The 12,952-nt window shown below is 39.8% G+C and overlaps 1 pseudogene; it reads right to left on the bottom strand.

Annotated features, from left to right (window-relative positions):
* Positions 1 to 527: 527 nt before the first annotated feature.
* Positions 528 to 767, bottom strand: LOC111723213 (annotated as a pseudogene).
* Between the last annotated feature and the right edge of the window lie 12,185 nt (positions 768 to 12,952).

Genomic DNA, 12,952 nt, shown 5'->3' with positions numbered 1-12,952 from the left:
TGGTCTTGCAAGGGTAGGTGGATGCTGTTCTTGGGTCTCCTCTAACTGTCTCTGCGGGCAAGGGGGGGAGGGTGGACTGGAAACTCAAAATGGCAGTGTGAAGGCCAGTTCCACTTTTCTGCCTGGGGGAGGGTGTTCTGAGTCTCAGCAGGGTCCCTCCAGGGTAGTAGACTTCCCTGTCTGCAGCTCTCACTCGTGGAGTGAGAGAATAGGTCCTCAGTCTATTGATCACCTGTAGGAGACTCAGGGAAATGGTTGAAGAGGGAACAAAGGAAAAGTACGCCTCTCTTGGGGGCGGGGATGGATACTTTTCCTTTGAGGTGTATTATGTACCTGTAGATTGCCTTCCAGGAGTCACCGCTTGCCTCAGAAGAGGCGTCCTGCCAGTATCACTCTTCTCTCTTGGCTGGGCTCCCAGTCTTCGACTTTGTTGGGTGTTTTCTGGACTTTATCCTTTCCTCTGGATGGGAGCTTCTGTTGGAGGCTGGTACCTGTCAGCCATCTTGACCCCCTCCCTCCAGTATACTTCATTTTTGTTGATCTTTTGGAAGAGGCAGTCTAAAGAGAATAATATGCAATTCCAGCTCATGAATCATATAATGAACCCAGCCTAGGTTCTGTTGGACACTGAGTCTCCTCCTCTCCTCTTCAGACATCAGGTAGGTTTTAGGTGCTTGTTTGGAAGGTTCTCTGGGTGACATGACATGCCGGTATTCATAGTGCTTGTTGAAGTACTTGTAGGAGTAGTAGATCTGCTTGTGGGCCATCATGTAGGTGTGCAGTGGAGCAGAGGAATGAGAGCAAAAACAAAGAGTGCAAACAACAGCATGTCGGTATCAAGCCAAAGAAACAACTAGGCTGAGCCTAATGATCACAGGCCCAACAATCCCAATTTGATATCTACAGCCCACCACACACAACAGTTTAGTTAACAATAAAAACTTAAGTCCAGTCATAGCTCTCATTGCCATTGCCATCATACCCAGCTGCCTTTGGACTGTTAGAAGCACTGGACAGCTTACTTGCTTGGACAAATCTGTGAGCTGGGCCTTTGAAGATGAAGTCATATCCATGTCCTGTTGCTCTTGATGAAGAGCCTTCGACCCAGACTTAACTGCTAGTGTTTCCCCCTGGAGAAGTGGATTCTTCAGTAAAACAGGGGTGTGCATAAATCATACAGAGCAGAGACCTGTATGACTAATACAGGTCTAAATGAATACATATTGTATGATTTCACTTCTGTGATGTTCAAGAACAAACAAAACTAATCTGTGATGAGGGAATCCAGGATTATGGCTACCTTTGTTGAGGATAGGAGGTGGGATGGGACTGATTGGGAGGTTGCATGAAGACATTTCTTGACGAATGGAAGCTTTCTATATCTTGTTAGTGCTCACATGGAGGGCTGTGTCTGTTTACGAAAAATTCATCAAGCTATACATTGAAGATGTGTGTCTTTTATGATGTCTAAGTTATACATACTCAACTAAAAGAAGGAGAGGATAAGAAAGAACAAGGGAGGGGATGGGAAATGAAGCCATTGATAAACCCAACAAAGCACAAAACAAAGCCAGCAGGATCTGCCACACAGGCAGGCGTGTCTTCTGCAAAGGGGAGGCAGGCAGCTGCAGCATGGTACCCCTGTGAATAAAGCCAGTGTTCTGGGCCCAGAGGCCTGGCTTGGCTGCATCCCACTGGTGCCTGCTGCAGAGTTGGCCCAAAGCTGGGGGGAGGGAGGCTTGACTTGATCTTGGGGCAGGGATTGGCTCTTACCAGCCCACAGACTCCTCAGCCTCCAGAAACGGTTATCACATAGTCTTTCTGAAAAAACAGATAATTTTGTAAAAATTACATGAGCTTTTGCCAATCCTGTTTTGGCCTCTTAACTTTTTGGCAGCTGCTTTAGCAGCATCACAGAGCTGGATGAAATGGTTTCCAGAGCACAACAGAGTGGGCATCAATCCCACAGATTTGCTGCCAAACAGGAAAGAAAAATGACAACTTAAAAAAAGGCAAAGAAATTGTAGTTGGAGGCTGAGACTGCTTTAATGAAGAGCCAGAGTGTCTCCCAAAGCCACAGCTGAGTTCTGTGTTGGGCTCAGTGTCCTATTCTCAGAGGACTTGGTTCTTCTGATTTTCTGAACCAGAGATGAGGTAGAAATTATTGGGAACACAGCTCCCCATCTTTCTCTCCATCTCTCCTCCCCCTTCTTCCCTCCACATTCCTAGCTTCCACCAACACTGTTGCATTGCTTGTTTATTCCATCTACATTGAGCTACATGTTAAATGAGTGGAGACTTTTTCTTCTCTTTCACTCAGCCTAGAGTTGTCCCTGTTTCTGTTTGATATCTCCTGTTGTCTAATGGTGTGATGGCCAGTTGAATTTCTCTTTCTCATTCTCCCCCTTTCCCTCCTCTCCCATTTCATGCATTCAATATATATGTTTCATGAAAAGTTCTATTTTAGACACCTGGGTGGACAATTACCCTTAAGATAACAGTAGCAAAAAAATGGTGCATGTGCAAACTAGATAAAAGTTAGTTATTGATAAGTATTATAAGTCTGGCCTCCTTCTTTTCTATGAGAATATAAACTGTGCTTCCCCACACAAGTCATCCCTCCAAGGATTAGCACACTATCAAATGAAACTCCAGGGAAAGCAGGCTGCAGCTTTAGGACTGAAACAAAACAAACAAAATGGTCAATGTGAAAATTGCTTTTTCCATCTCCTATTATTTGTCAACTAGTTTCTGAAATTCTTCTGAAACTTTGTGGGTTTTTTTAGTTCTTGGGTCTTAATTTGAAAATAAATGTCAAAACTGATTCAGATTTTTACTCCACATTTAGCCATTGTGAAGGCATGTAAATCTATCAGGTTGTATCTCAGTTAAAAAAAATAGTGATTCAGTGCCTTAGATGAAGTCTGTCTCAGAGTCAAAGCTAAGGCTCAAGAGCCTCGGTCAAATTACAGTTGGCTGAATTATCTATGGCATAGCTGCTCCCAGGCCAATGGGCATGTATGAGGAAGAAATTTCCACACTTAAATAAGTGAGCATATTTTTTTCAAGCAATGCATCCTGTTTACTTTATTTTCTTCTTAGACTATGTTAATATTTTCAATTTTTCTATAATAAAAACATAGTAATATTATTAAAAACATGTTTTAAAGTTCCTAAAGAATACTGGATAAAGACGGAAGTAAAAATAATTTTTAAAGAATACAAAGCTGCATAATCTAAGTCCAACCACTATTAGTTGATATTTTGCTTATCTTCTAGTCTTATTTCTATGCAAAAATTTATTTTCAAAAAGCCAGACACAAGAAACAAAAACAAGAAAAGCTCAATACATATGGAACATGTTATGACCTGTTGGTTTTACTTTGCATTGGATCATAACCATTTTCTTGAGGCATTACAACTTCTCTGTAAGCTATATTTTAATTCAGTTGCATATATAATGTGTGAGTACCAATCAAATTACTTAAAGTAATGGTGTGATTATGATTTCAATGCACAAATCTTTCTTTCATTCGAAAAAAATTAGTGTTGCATTTTTTAAAGTTGTAGCAAAGTTATATACCTGAAGAGTCATATATCTTGGCAAGGTTTGTTAGAAAACTTAACTGCCCCCATGTCTCTCATTCCATTTGCCTTGCCATTGGGCAATGACATCTTTTAGGTAATTATTTTGCCTACTTTTCTAAATAACAGGTTTAAATTGAAATGTCTTGACCTTTTCTGTTGTGGGCATTACCTATTGAATCTCCATTATGGAAGATGAAGATTTATTTTGCTTTATTTTTCTTCTCTTTGCCCTCCACCCCCATGAAGACCCTTCCCATACTCCCAGTATCGATATATCATTATTTTGGTTAAATAAATATTTCATGCATAGATTACTATGGCTATATAAATGCCATTCAAAGTTGAGCCATGAGGTCTGAAATGCCCACTTTTTCTTTCCTGCATAATTTTTTTTCTCTCGGAAGTTCTTATGTTGTTAATTCCTTTGCTTGGTTTTCTATGTATTTATCATTAATTCAAATCAAATTCTTCATCAAGTCTCTCAAAACATTCAGACATGCCAGGTTTGTAAGGGTTCCATCTTCCTAAAGGACTGGCTCTTGAAACCTTCTGCTCATCTGTGTATTGGGTGGATCCATGCTTGGTGCACAGCAGTCTCCTAGGATCTCCTCCCCCTTTCTCCTGTGTTGACTCTGTTGTTACCTACAATTCAGATTCTCTTTATCTTGGCCTACTGCATCGTTTTGATAGAACACATCCTGTGATAGCTCCCTAAAACAGGGTGCTTGGAAACAAAAAGTTTTGAGAATTTGGATGTCTGAAATTCATAGTTTGAATAGATGTAGAATTGATTGACAGTTTGGGTAGTGAACTCAAGGCTGGAAATAATTTCTTATTAGAATTTTGAAGTCATTGTTTTTTGTCGTCTAGTGTTCTTGACATCACCCTCTCATATCTGTTGTGATGAGCACTGCAGCAGTCTTTCCAAAGGAAAACACTCATGACCTTTAATTCTGGGAAACTTAATTTTCTTGCTGATAGTTCTCTCCTGTGTCTATGTTTGTGTATGTCTTTGATCTGTATGTGTTTTTATGTGTGTGACTATATCACTGTATGATGTTTGTGTGTCTGTCAATGTGCATGTGTGTGTTCTCTTTGGCATTCTTATTATTTGGATATTGGAAGTCTTGGACTAATTCTGTAATTAATTTTTTTCTCTCACTTTTAGCCTATTTGCTCTACTTCTTGGAAGTTTTCCTGCTAGCTAAACCTGGAAATATTTGGAACATCAAAATAAATGATAATAACATATTATAACCCAATGGATAAAAAATCCACTAGTCTATACTTATATAAATGTATTAATAACTAAGTAGGGAGAAATAAAAAGTTCTTTTTTATAGTAAAAGTTCAACTAATAAATGACAAAGGAATGAGAGAATTATAAAACCACTATTTGTGAGTCTCAGCTACTCAGAAGGTTGAGGAAGGAGGATCACCTGAGGCCAAGAGGTTGAGGCTATAGTTCTCTGTGCTCAGTCCTGTGAATAGCCACTGTATTCCAGGCAATATAGTAAGACCTAGTCTCCCCTGACCAAAAAAACCCTCATCATTTGGCAACCACTATAATAGTAATGTATTCAGGCAAGAATCATCAATGATGCTGAAATGAGTGGATGGAAGTTTGATGAACATAGGATAGTTATATAGTCTCAAAGTATTTCCTCTTCAGTTGTGTATTAATTTTATACACATCCTCATCTTAACCAAGTGCACATCACCAATAATGAGACAAATTGACCTAACATGTCCTCTGAGAGGATGCATTGTAGACAGCACAGAATCACTTCTGAGGCATTCCTACCCAGAATGAAAAACCTAAATTGAATCATGAGGGAATATCAGACAAACCCAAATTGAGAAACATTCTACAAAATAACTAGCCTTTCCACTTTGAAAATGTCAAAGTGAGGAAACACACACACACATATACAGAGGTTGAGAAATTATTCCAGGTTAAAGGAGACTAGAGAGACACAATAAATAAATGTAATATGTGGTTCTGTGTTGGATCCTGGGCCAGGAAAAAGAAATTATATGAAAAACATTATTGGGAAATTGGCAAAATCTAATTAAGGGCTTGCTAAGTTTAGTCTAAAACCACCTCCTTACATATTTTAAATTTAGCTTAGAGGTTTCTCCGTAACTAGAGAGCTGTCACTTAACTGGATGTATAATATAAACAGACTGTAACCTACTTCTGTAACAAGTATTTGAGTCTCAACCAATCACAGTAGTCAAGTTTTGGCCAATCACAAGTGACCAACTCTTCAAGCCATGTTCAAATAAGGCAAACACTGACCTATGGCCAATCCAGATGTTTCTGTACCTCATTTCCTTTTTTCTGTCCATAAATGTTATTTAACCACATGGCAGCCCTGGAGTTGCTCTGAACTTGTTCTGGTTCTGGGGGCTACCTGATTGTCAAATTGTTCTTTGCTCAATTAAACTCTGTGAAATTCAATTTGTCTAAAGGTTTTGTTAATCAGCTGATTTTGATAATCAAACTATGGTTATGTAAGACTTTAGTTTGTTTTTAGGATATATATGCTCTGAAGTACTTAGAGGCACAACAATAACTTCTCTAAAATGGCTTAGAATAAAGCAGTGGTGTGGGAGGAAGGAGTGCATGATATAGGGAGGTAGAGAGAGGTGGAGAGGCTGGGAAAAATGATAAAGAAAACACAAGAAAGAAGCCAACAATTGGGGATATGGACTTGTACTTTTCTTTCAACTTTTCTGAAGGACTGAACTTATTTCAAAATAATGTTAGGGAAAAAAATCCAGAAAATAGGGAGTGGGAAACTAAAAAGATGACTGGGTGGTCTGGATAGCCAGTGGCATTTGCCAACTGGGACCTTTACTGTGGGGACCTGGCTCAGTGGAGGTGACTGAGGGGCTTCTGATGTTGCATTTTGGGGCCCATTCTCTTGCCTGGAGATAAAGGCCAGGCTACCAGTGCAGGTAAAGGTGGGGAGCTCACAACCACTATGCACACAAGCTCTTGATCTCTCAGGTTTCAATGTGACCTGCCACTCTGATCTCTACATGCTATCCCTAAAAACCCTTTGATTGACTCTCTCCAGGGAAGGAGCCTCCAATCTTCTGTTGGTCTTCAAGGACCATTACCTGGCTGTGAAGAGTAGGGAGATCCATCTGGATCCAACTGCTTCATTTTCTTTCTTTCTTTCTTTCTTCCTTTCTTTCTTTCTTTCTTTCTTTCTTTCTTTCTTTCTTTCTTTCTTTCTTTCTTTCTTTCTTTCTTTCTTTCTTTCTTTCTTTCTTTCTTGTCTTTCTTTCTTTCTTTCCTTCTCTCTCTCTCTCTTTCTTTCTTTCCTTCCTCCCTTCCCTTCCCTTCCCTTCCTTCCTTCCTTCCTTCCTTCCTTCCTTCCTTCCTTCCTTCCTTCCTTCTTTCCTTTCTTTCTTTCTTTTTTTAGACAAAGTCTCACTTTGTCACCCTTGATAGAGTGTTGTGGTGTCATAACTCACAGCTACCTTAAACTCTTGGGCTCAAGTGATCCTCTTGCTTCAGCCTCCCAAGTAGCTGGGGCTACAGGCACACTCCACAATGCCTGGTTAGTTTTAGAGATGAGATTTTGCTCTGGCTCAGGCTGGTTTTGAATCTGTGAGCTCAGGCAATCCACTCGCCTCAGCCTCCCAGAGTGCTAGCATTACAGGCATGATCCACCATGCCCAACAGGCCCAGCTGATTCTTAAAACAACATTCCATATTTCAGTCACCCCTTCTCCTCACTTCCTGAGGGATCTAGTGCCAATAATTCCTCAATCTCTTGAGGGAGTCTGTGGCGAAAATTGGGTTGGTTTTCAGGATTCTTTGCTACCAATTTAGGATTCAGGTTTTTTGATCCTGTTAAGTCATTTGCTTTCCAGGTTTCAAAATTTTGTTTCTATTTATTCTCCTCTTTCATTTTCCCCTGTCTTGTAGTTTATGCCTATTAAAAATTCCACTTACTCTCCCCCATTTTAGTAGAGGTTAAAAGTGTTCAATCAGTGATTTTTAACAACCAGTCTGTGCATAAATCTCTCTCTGCATTCTTTATTACTTCCTTTGGACAGTGTCCCAGAAGTGGAATTACTGGGTAGGGTGTGCCATCATTTTTGAGACTCTTGATGGACGTTGCCAAATTGATTTTCAATAGGATTATATTCTCACCAAGTTTCCATGACTTGACTCTTTTTCTGAATTTTTGCTGGCCTTGGTAAGATAATTTTTATTTTTAAAATATTGAAATACTTTTCATTTTGACAAGGAGAATACTAAAGAACTTCTGGAACAATTCCTGTTAAAGAATGATTTTTCAGAGAGAAGCTCCAGGTATGGGTGGGAGGGAGAAAGGCAACTTTGACCAAATGGCCTGTGGTCTGTGTGTATAAGGGAAAGGATAAGAAGTGAGCATGTAGAAGGCCCAGGTCTCTGCTGCCTTCCAGTGTGGTAGGAACAGCCCTGTTTGTAGTATGGGCATATTCACTTGGGTAAATTAAATAAAAGAGCAGGAAAGAGCAATAACAATAAAAACAGTGTAGTGATGGTTCTATTTTTTTTTAAATTAAATCACAGCAGTGTACATTAATACTATCATGGGGTACAGTGTACTGTTTCTGTATACAATTTGAAATACTTGGCTTGGCACCTGTGGCTCAAGTGGCTAGGGCGCCAGCCACATACACCTAAGGTGGCGAGTTCGAATCCAGCCTGGGCCCGCCAAACAACAATGACGGCTGCAACCAAAAAATACCCAGGCGTTGTGGTGGGTGCCTGTGGTCCCAGCTACTTGGGAGGCTGAGGCAGGAGACTCGCTTGAGCCCAGGAGTTGGAGGTTGCTGTGAGCTGTGATGTCAGGGTACTCTACCCAGGGTGACAGCTTGAGACTCTGTCTCAAAAAAAAAAAAAAAAAAAGAGAAATACTTTCATCCAACTGGTTAACATAGCCTTCATGTTTTTTTCTTAGTTATTGTGTTAAGACATTTATATTCTACATTTAGAGAGATTCACATGTACCCTTATAGAATGAACCATAGGCGTGATCCCAGCAATCACCCTCCCTCCACCCACCCTCCCCTCTCCCCTCCCCTCCCTCTCCCTTCTTCCCATATTCCTGTAGAGATGGTTCTGTTCAATGAACATCATCTTAGAGTAAACCTCCAGTGGGAGACCTGAATCTTCCTTTCACTCCAAATCAGTTTTCATGTGTTTCTAGCAGTTGGGACCATCTTGTCACACAGGTAATACTTTACTGTTTTGAGATATGTATTTCATTTAATGCAGCATAGCACAGCCCCAGTATGTAAGCCCTCTTCACCTAGCACCTAATTTCTACTTCATGCACTGAGCTGGTTTTGTTTTGTTTTTTAACTTTTTATTTTGGAATAATTTTAGATTTACAGACAAGTTCTAAAATACACAGTGTCCCTAAAGTCACCCCTAAAGTCACCATACATATTTTTGTAAATATTTTACAAAATATTTACAAAATATTCTCTATGTGTTGACCACTTCTCTGTAAAATTTTGTCATGAATATTTTGTAAATAAAGATACATTTGGCTACAATTTCCCATTTTCTCTATGTATGACAACTTTAGGGACATCCCGTAGCATACAGAGTTCTTCTATAACCTTCACCCACCTTCCCCTCACATGGATGTTTTACATAACCCTAATACACTTACTAAAACTAAGAAATTAATACTGATAAGATGATATTTAGTAATCTATAGACGTTATTTGAACTTCACCAGTGGTCTCACTTAGAAGGACAAAAGCAGCCCACAACAGCTGGCGTGGCCTACGTAGCTTGGCCTTCATGTTCTCTTTGAATATAAATAATTTCTTAAAATGCCCACATCAAACAAGGCTACTCTGTGACCAAGATGGATCAGTACAAAACAAGGCCACTCTGTACTCATGTCAGAGAACAAACAACAACATGGACATTGTTCGAACAAAAATGACTAAACATTCCCCATCCTGTTTAATATAAGAACATGAGTAATCCCTACTGCTTTACTAATTAGAGCATTAGCCACACTTCATTCCTTCTGTCTTATAGATAGTACTTACTGAGATGTACAATCATAGAATTTCCCTGCCTCCCGACAGCATTTAATCCAGAGCATTCCAAATAAGCAAATACCTAAATCTTTTTTGTATATCACCTTCTGTCTTACATGAATGGTAACATGCTATAAATATACTCTTGCTCTTTGTTTTTTCCCCCCTCACTTAACGCTATATTCTGAAAATCATTCCATATCAGTTCACAGAGCTCCTCATTCATTTGAACAGCTTCATCACACTCCATTGCGTGCATGGACTATAGTTTATTTGAATATTCTCCTATGTATGGGCATTTAGGTTGTTTTCAATATTTTGCAGTTACAATGAATAGCTTTGTTTATTCATTGAAAATTATTTGCTTATTTATTACTCAAAAAATACCACTGATGTGATGTATAACTTTGATGCTCTGACTTTTGTGAAGGGGGCTGGTGCAAGATCTGAAGGCAGATGTGTCTGCTTCATGAGCTAGTGCCTCCTCTGCCATGCCATGTTGCTTCCAGAGTCAGAGTCTAGGGCTTAGTCTTGGTCACCTGAATGGGATCAGAGTGCTCTTCTTCCCTTGTCTACTTCTACAAAAAACTCTCTGGATGGGCCACTTGCATAGGTTACCTTGCCACCATTCTAGGTGGATTCCACTAAGCTGCCTTCTGGAGGGTCATTGTATTAGCAAATGTATGGGCCCTCTGCCTGTGTATTTACCCACATACAGCACAACAATACCATAAAGAGGGGAATACAGAGCAGAGAGCAGCTTTGTATGCATGTGAGCTCAGCCACATCAATGTATGTGACAGTCCTGAAGTGTGTAGAAAAGGCACATCACCTGGAACTAGCAGTGAGGCCACACTTTTAGTGGGCCAAAATGTGGTCTTCATTTCTCTTCATAAACTGAGCATGGAAAAACTTCTTCAGGTTCCCCAAACTACCTGCTTGAGGAGGATTCCCTTCTGAGTTTGGTGGAAGGCCCTGCTGCCTTTTGGGTGGAGGAAGAAAGAAAAGTGGTTTCAATCAGACTGTCTTGAAGCTTCAGCCAACCTTGTGGCCCCTCTGGGCTGTAGTGGAGACTTGGGGCAAGGATCAGGGTCTCTTCCAGAGAGACAGAGGCTGCTGTGCTTACCTTGGTTGTGCAAGGAACCCTTTATACTCTTTCTCTGTATTTACTGTCAAATATAGAATGCCTGTGTGTGCCAGGAGGAGGGATACTGTGTTATTTACACAGGACTATGACTCCAAAAGGATCATTTTTATCCCCTTTTTATGGATGAGGAAAGTCAGGCTGAGAAAGGTTAAGTAACCTGCCCTAGGTTACCCAGAAACCAGAAGAGTCGTGATTTGTTACCAAGTCTGATTCCAGAGCTCTAGATCTTCCTATAAAAGGACAAAAAGTCAACAAAGTATTAATTTAAATCTAGAAGAAATATTCTGGGTCATGGAATCACTTATAGACAAGTCAGATGCTATAAGGGAGGTCTGGAAAAGTAGAAGACCTAAAAATTGTCACTTCATGCAAATCACTTAAATTTCCTCATTTGAAAAGAAGAACTTGCCTGTGGGGCTGTGGTTTGGCCCTCTTAATATCTGTTATCAGTGGAGTCTGTTTTCATAGATTTTTTTTTTTTTTTTTTTGCCATGGCAAGTGTTAAATATTTTATATACTACCACTGGCCCCATGCCTACTCCCCTTGGATGTAGTGGTCAAATAAGACCCCAGCAAATGCCAAGAACATTCTATATAAAGAGTAAGAAGAATTCATATTTATAGACACTCCAGGTCAACTTCATGGGCCTACAACCTACACAGTTGCAGAGGGTCTAAGTTTAGTTTAGTACCCTGATGTCTCATCTTGCAGTTCTTTTCTTAAAAAAATTACTTTCTGCTGGGCACAGTGGGTCATGGCTGTAATTCTAGCACTCTGACAGGCCAAGATGGGTGGATTGCCTAAGGTCAGGAATTGGAGACCACCCTGAGCAAGAACAAGACCCCATCTCTAAAACAAAACAAAACAAAACAAAACAAAACAAAACAAAAACTAATTGGGTGTTGTGGCGGGTACCTGTAGTCCCAGCTACTTAGGAGGCTGAGGCAAGAAGATCACTTGAACCCAGGAGTTGGAGATTGCTGTGAGCTATGATGACATGGCCCTTTACTGAGGGTGATAAACTGAGACTCTATCTCAAAAAAAATTAATATTTTAATTCTTATTTCAGATTAATGTGAGGGTACATATGATTAGGTTTCATAGTTTGCTTTGTAAAGTTAGAATCTGAGTTGTACTTGTGTCCCTCACCCAGGAAGTGTGCAATATACCCGTTGGGTGGGAATTTATGCAATCCTCTACCTGGAATTTAATTGAATTTGATTAATTCAATTTAATGGAATTTAAAGTAGTTTTTCTCACATGTGAGCATGTAGTTGTTAATCTACTAGTTTCCATTTAGTACTGAGTACTTGTGATGTCTGTTTTTCCATTCTCCTGATATTTTTCTTAGGATAATGTTCTCCAAATCATCTAGGTTGTTACAAAAGATACAAAGTCTCCAGCTTTTTAAGGGCTGAGTAGTATTCCATGGTATACATATGACACAATGTTTTAATCCATTCATATGTTGAAGGACACATGAGTTGTTTCCACATCTTTGCTGCTACAAACATTTGAGTGCAGATGTCCTTATGATAATGTGTCTTTTTTTTTTTTTTTTTTGTAGTTTTTGGCCAGGGCTGGGTTTGAACCCACCACCTCTGGTATATGGGGCCAGTGCCCTATTCCTTTGAGCCACAGGCACTGCCCATCTTTTGTTCATTTGGATAGATGCCTAGTAATGGGATTTAAGATCTTATGATACTTTTAGTTCTTTGAGGAATCTATACTTTTTTCCATAGAGGTTGTACTAGCTTGCAGTTCCACCAACAGTGTGAGAGTGTTCCCTTCTCTCCACACCCACATGAGCGTCTGTTACTTTGGGACCTTGTGATGGGGTCCAAAATCAAAATGATTTTGATTTGCATTTCTCTGATGATTACGGATGATGAATATTAAACATGTGTTTGTTGGCTATTCATCTGTCCTTATGAGAAAAGATTCTGTTCACATCTCTTCCCCAGTTTTTAATGGAGTTGTTTGCTCTTTTCTTGATGATTTGCATGAGTTCTTATAGATTCTGGTTATTAACCCTTTGTTGGATTTGTAGCATGCCTATACCTTCTCCCATTCTGAAGGTTGTCTCTTTGATTTGTTGATTGTGTCCTTAGCTGAAAAAAAGCTCAGAAACTTTTTTTTTTTTT

Source organism: Otolemur garnettii, unplaced genomic scaffold (genome assembly GCF_000181295.1).
Source record: "Otolemur garnettii isolate 467f Iridium unplaced genomic scaffold, OtoGar3 scaffold00009, whole genome shotgun sequence".
Lineage (NCBI taxonomy): Eukaryota > Metazoa > Chordata > Mammalia > Primates > Galagidae > Otolemur > Otolemur garnettii.
Note: the sequence above shows the minus strand (reverse complement) of the source record. Positions and strands in the feature narration are given on the sequence as shown.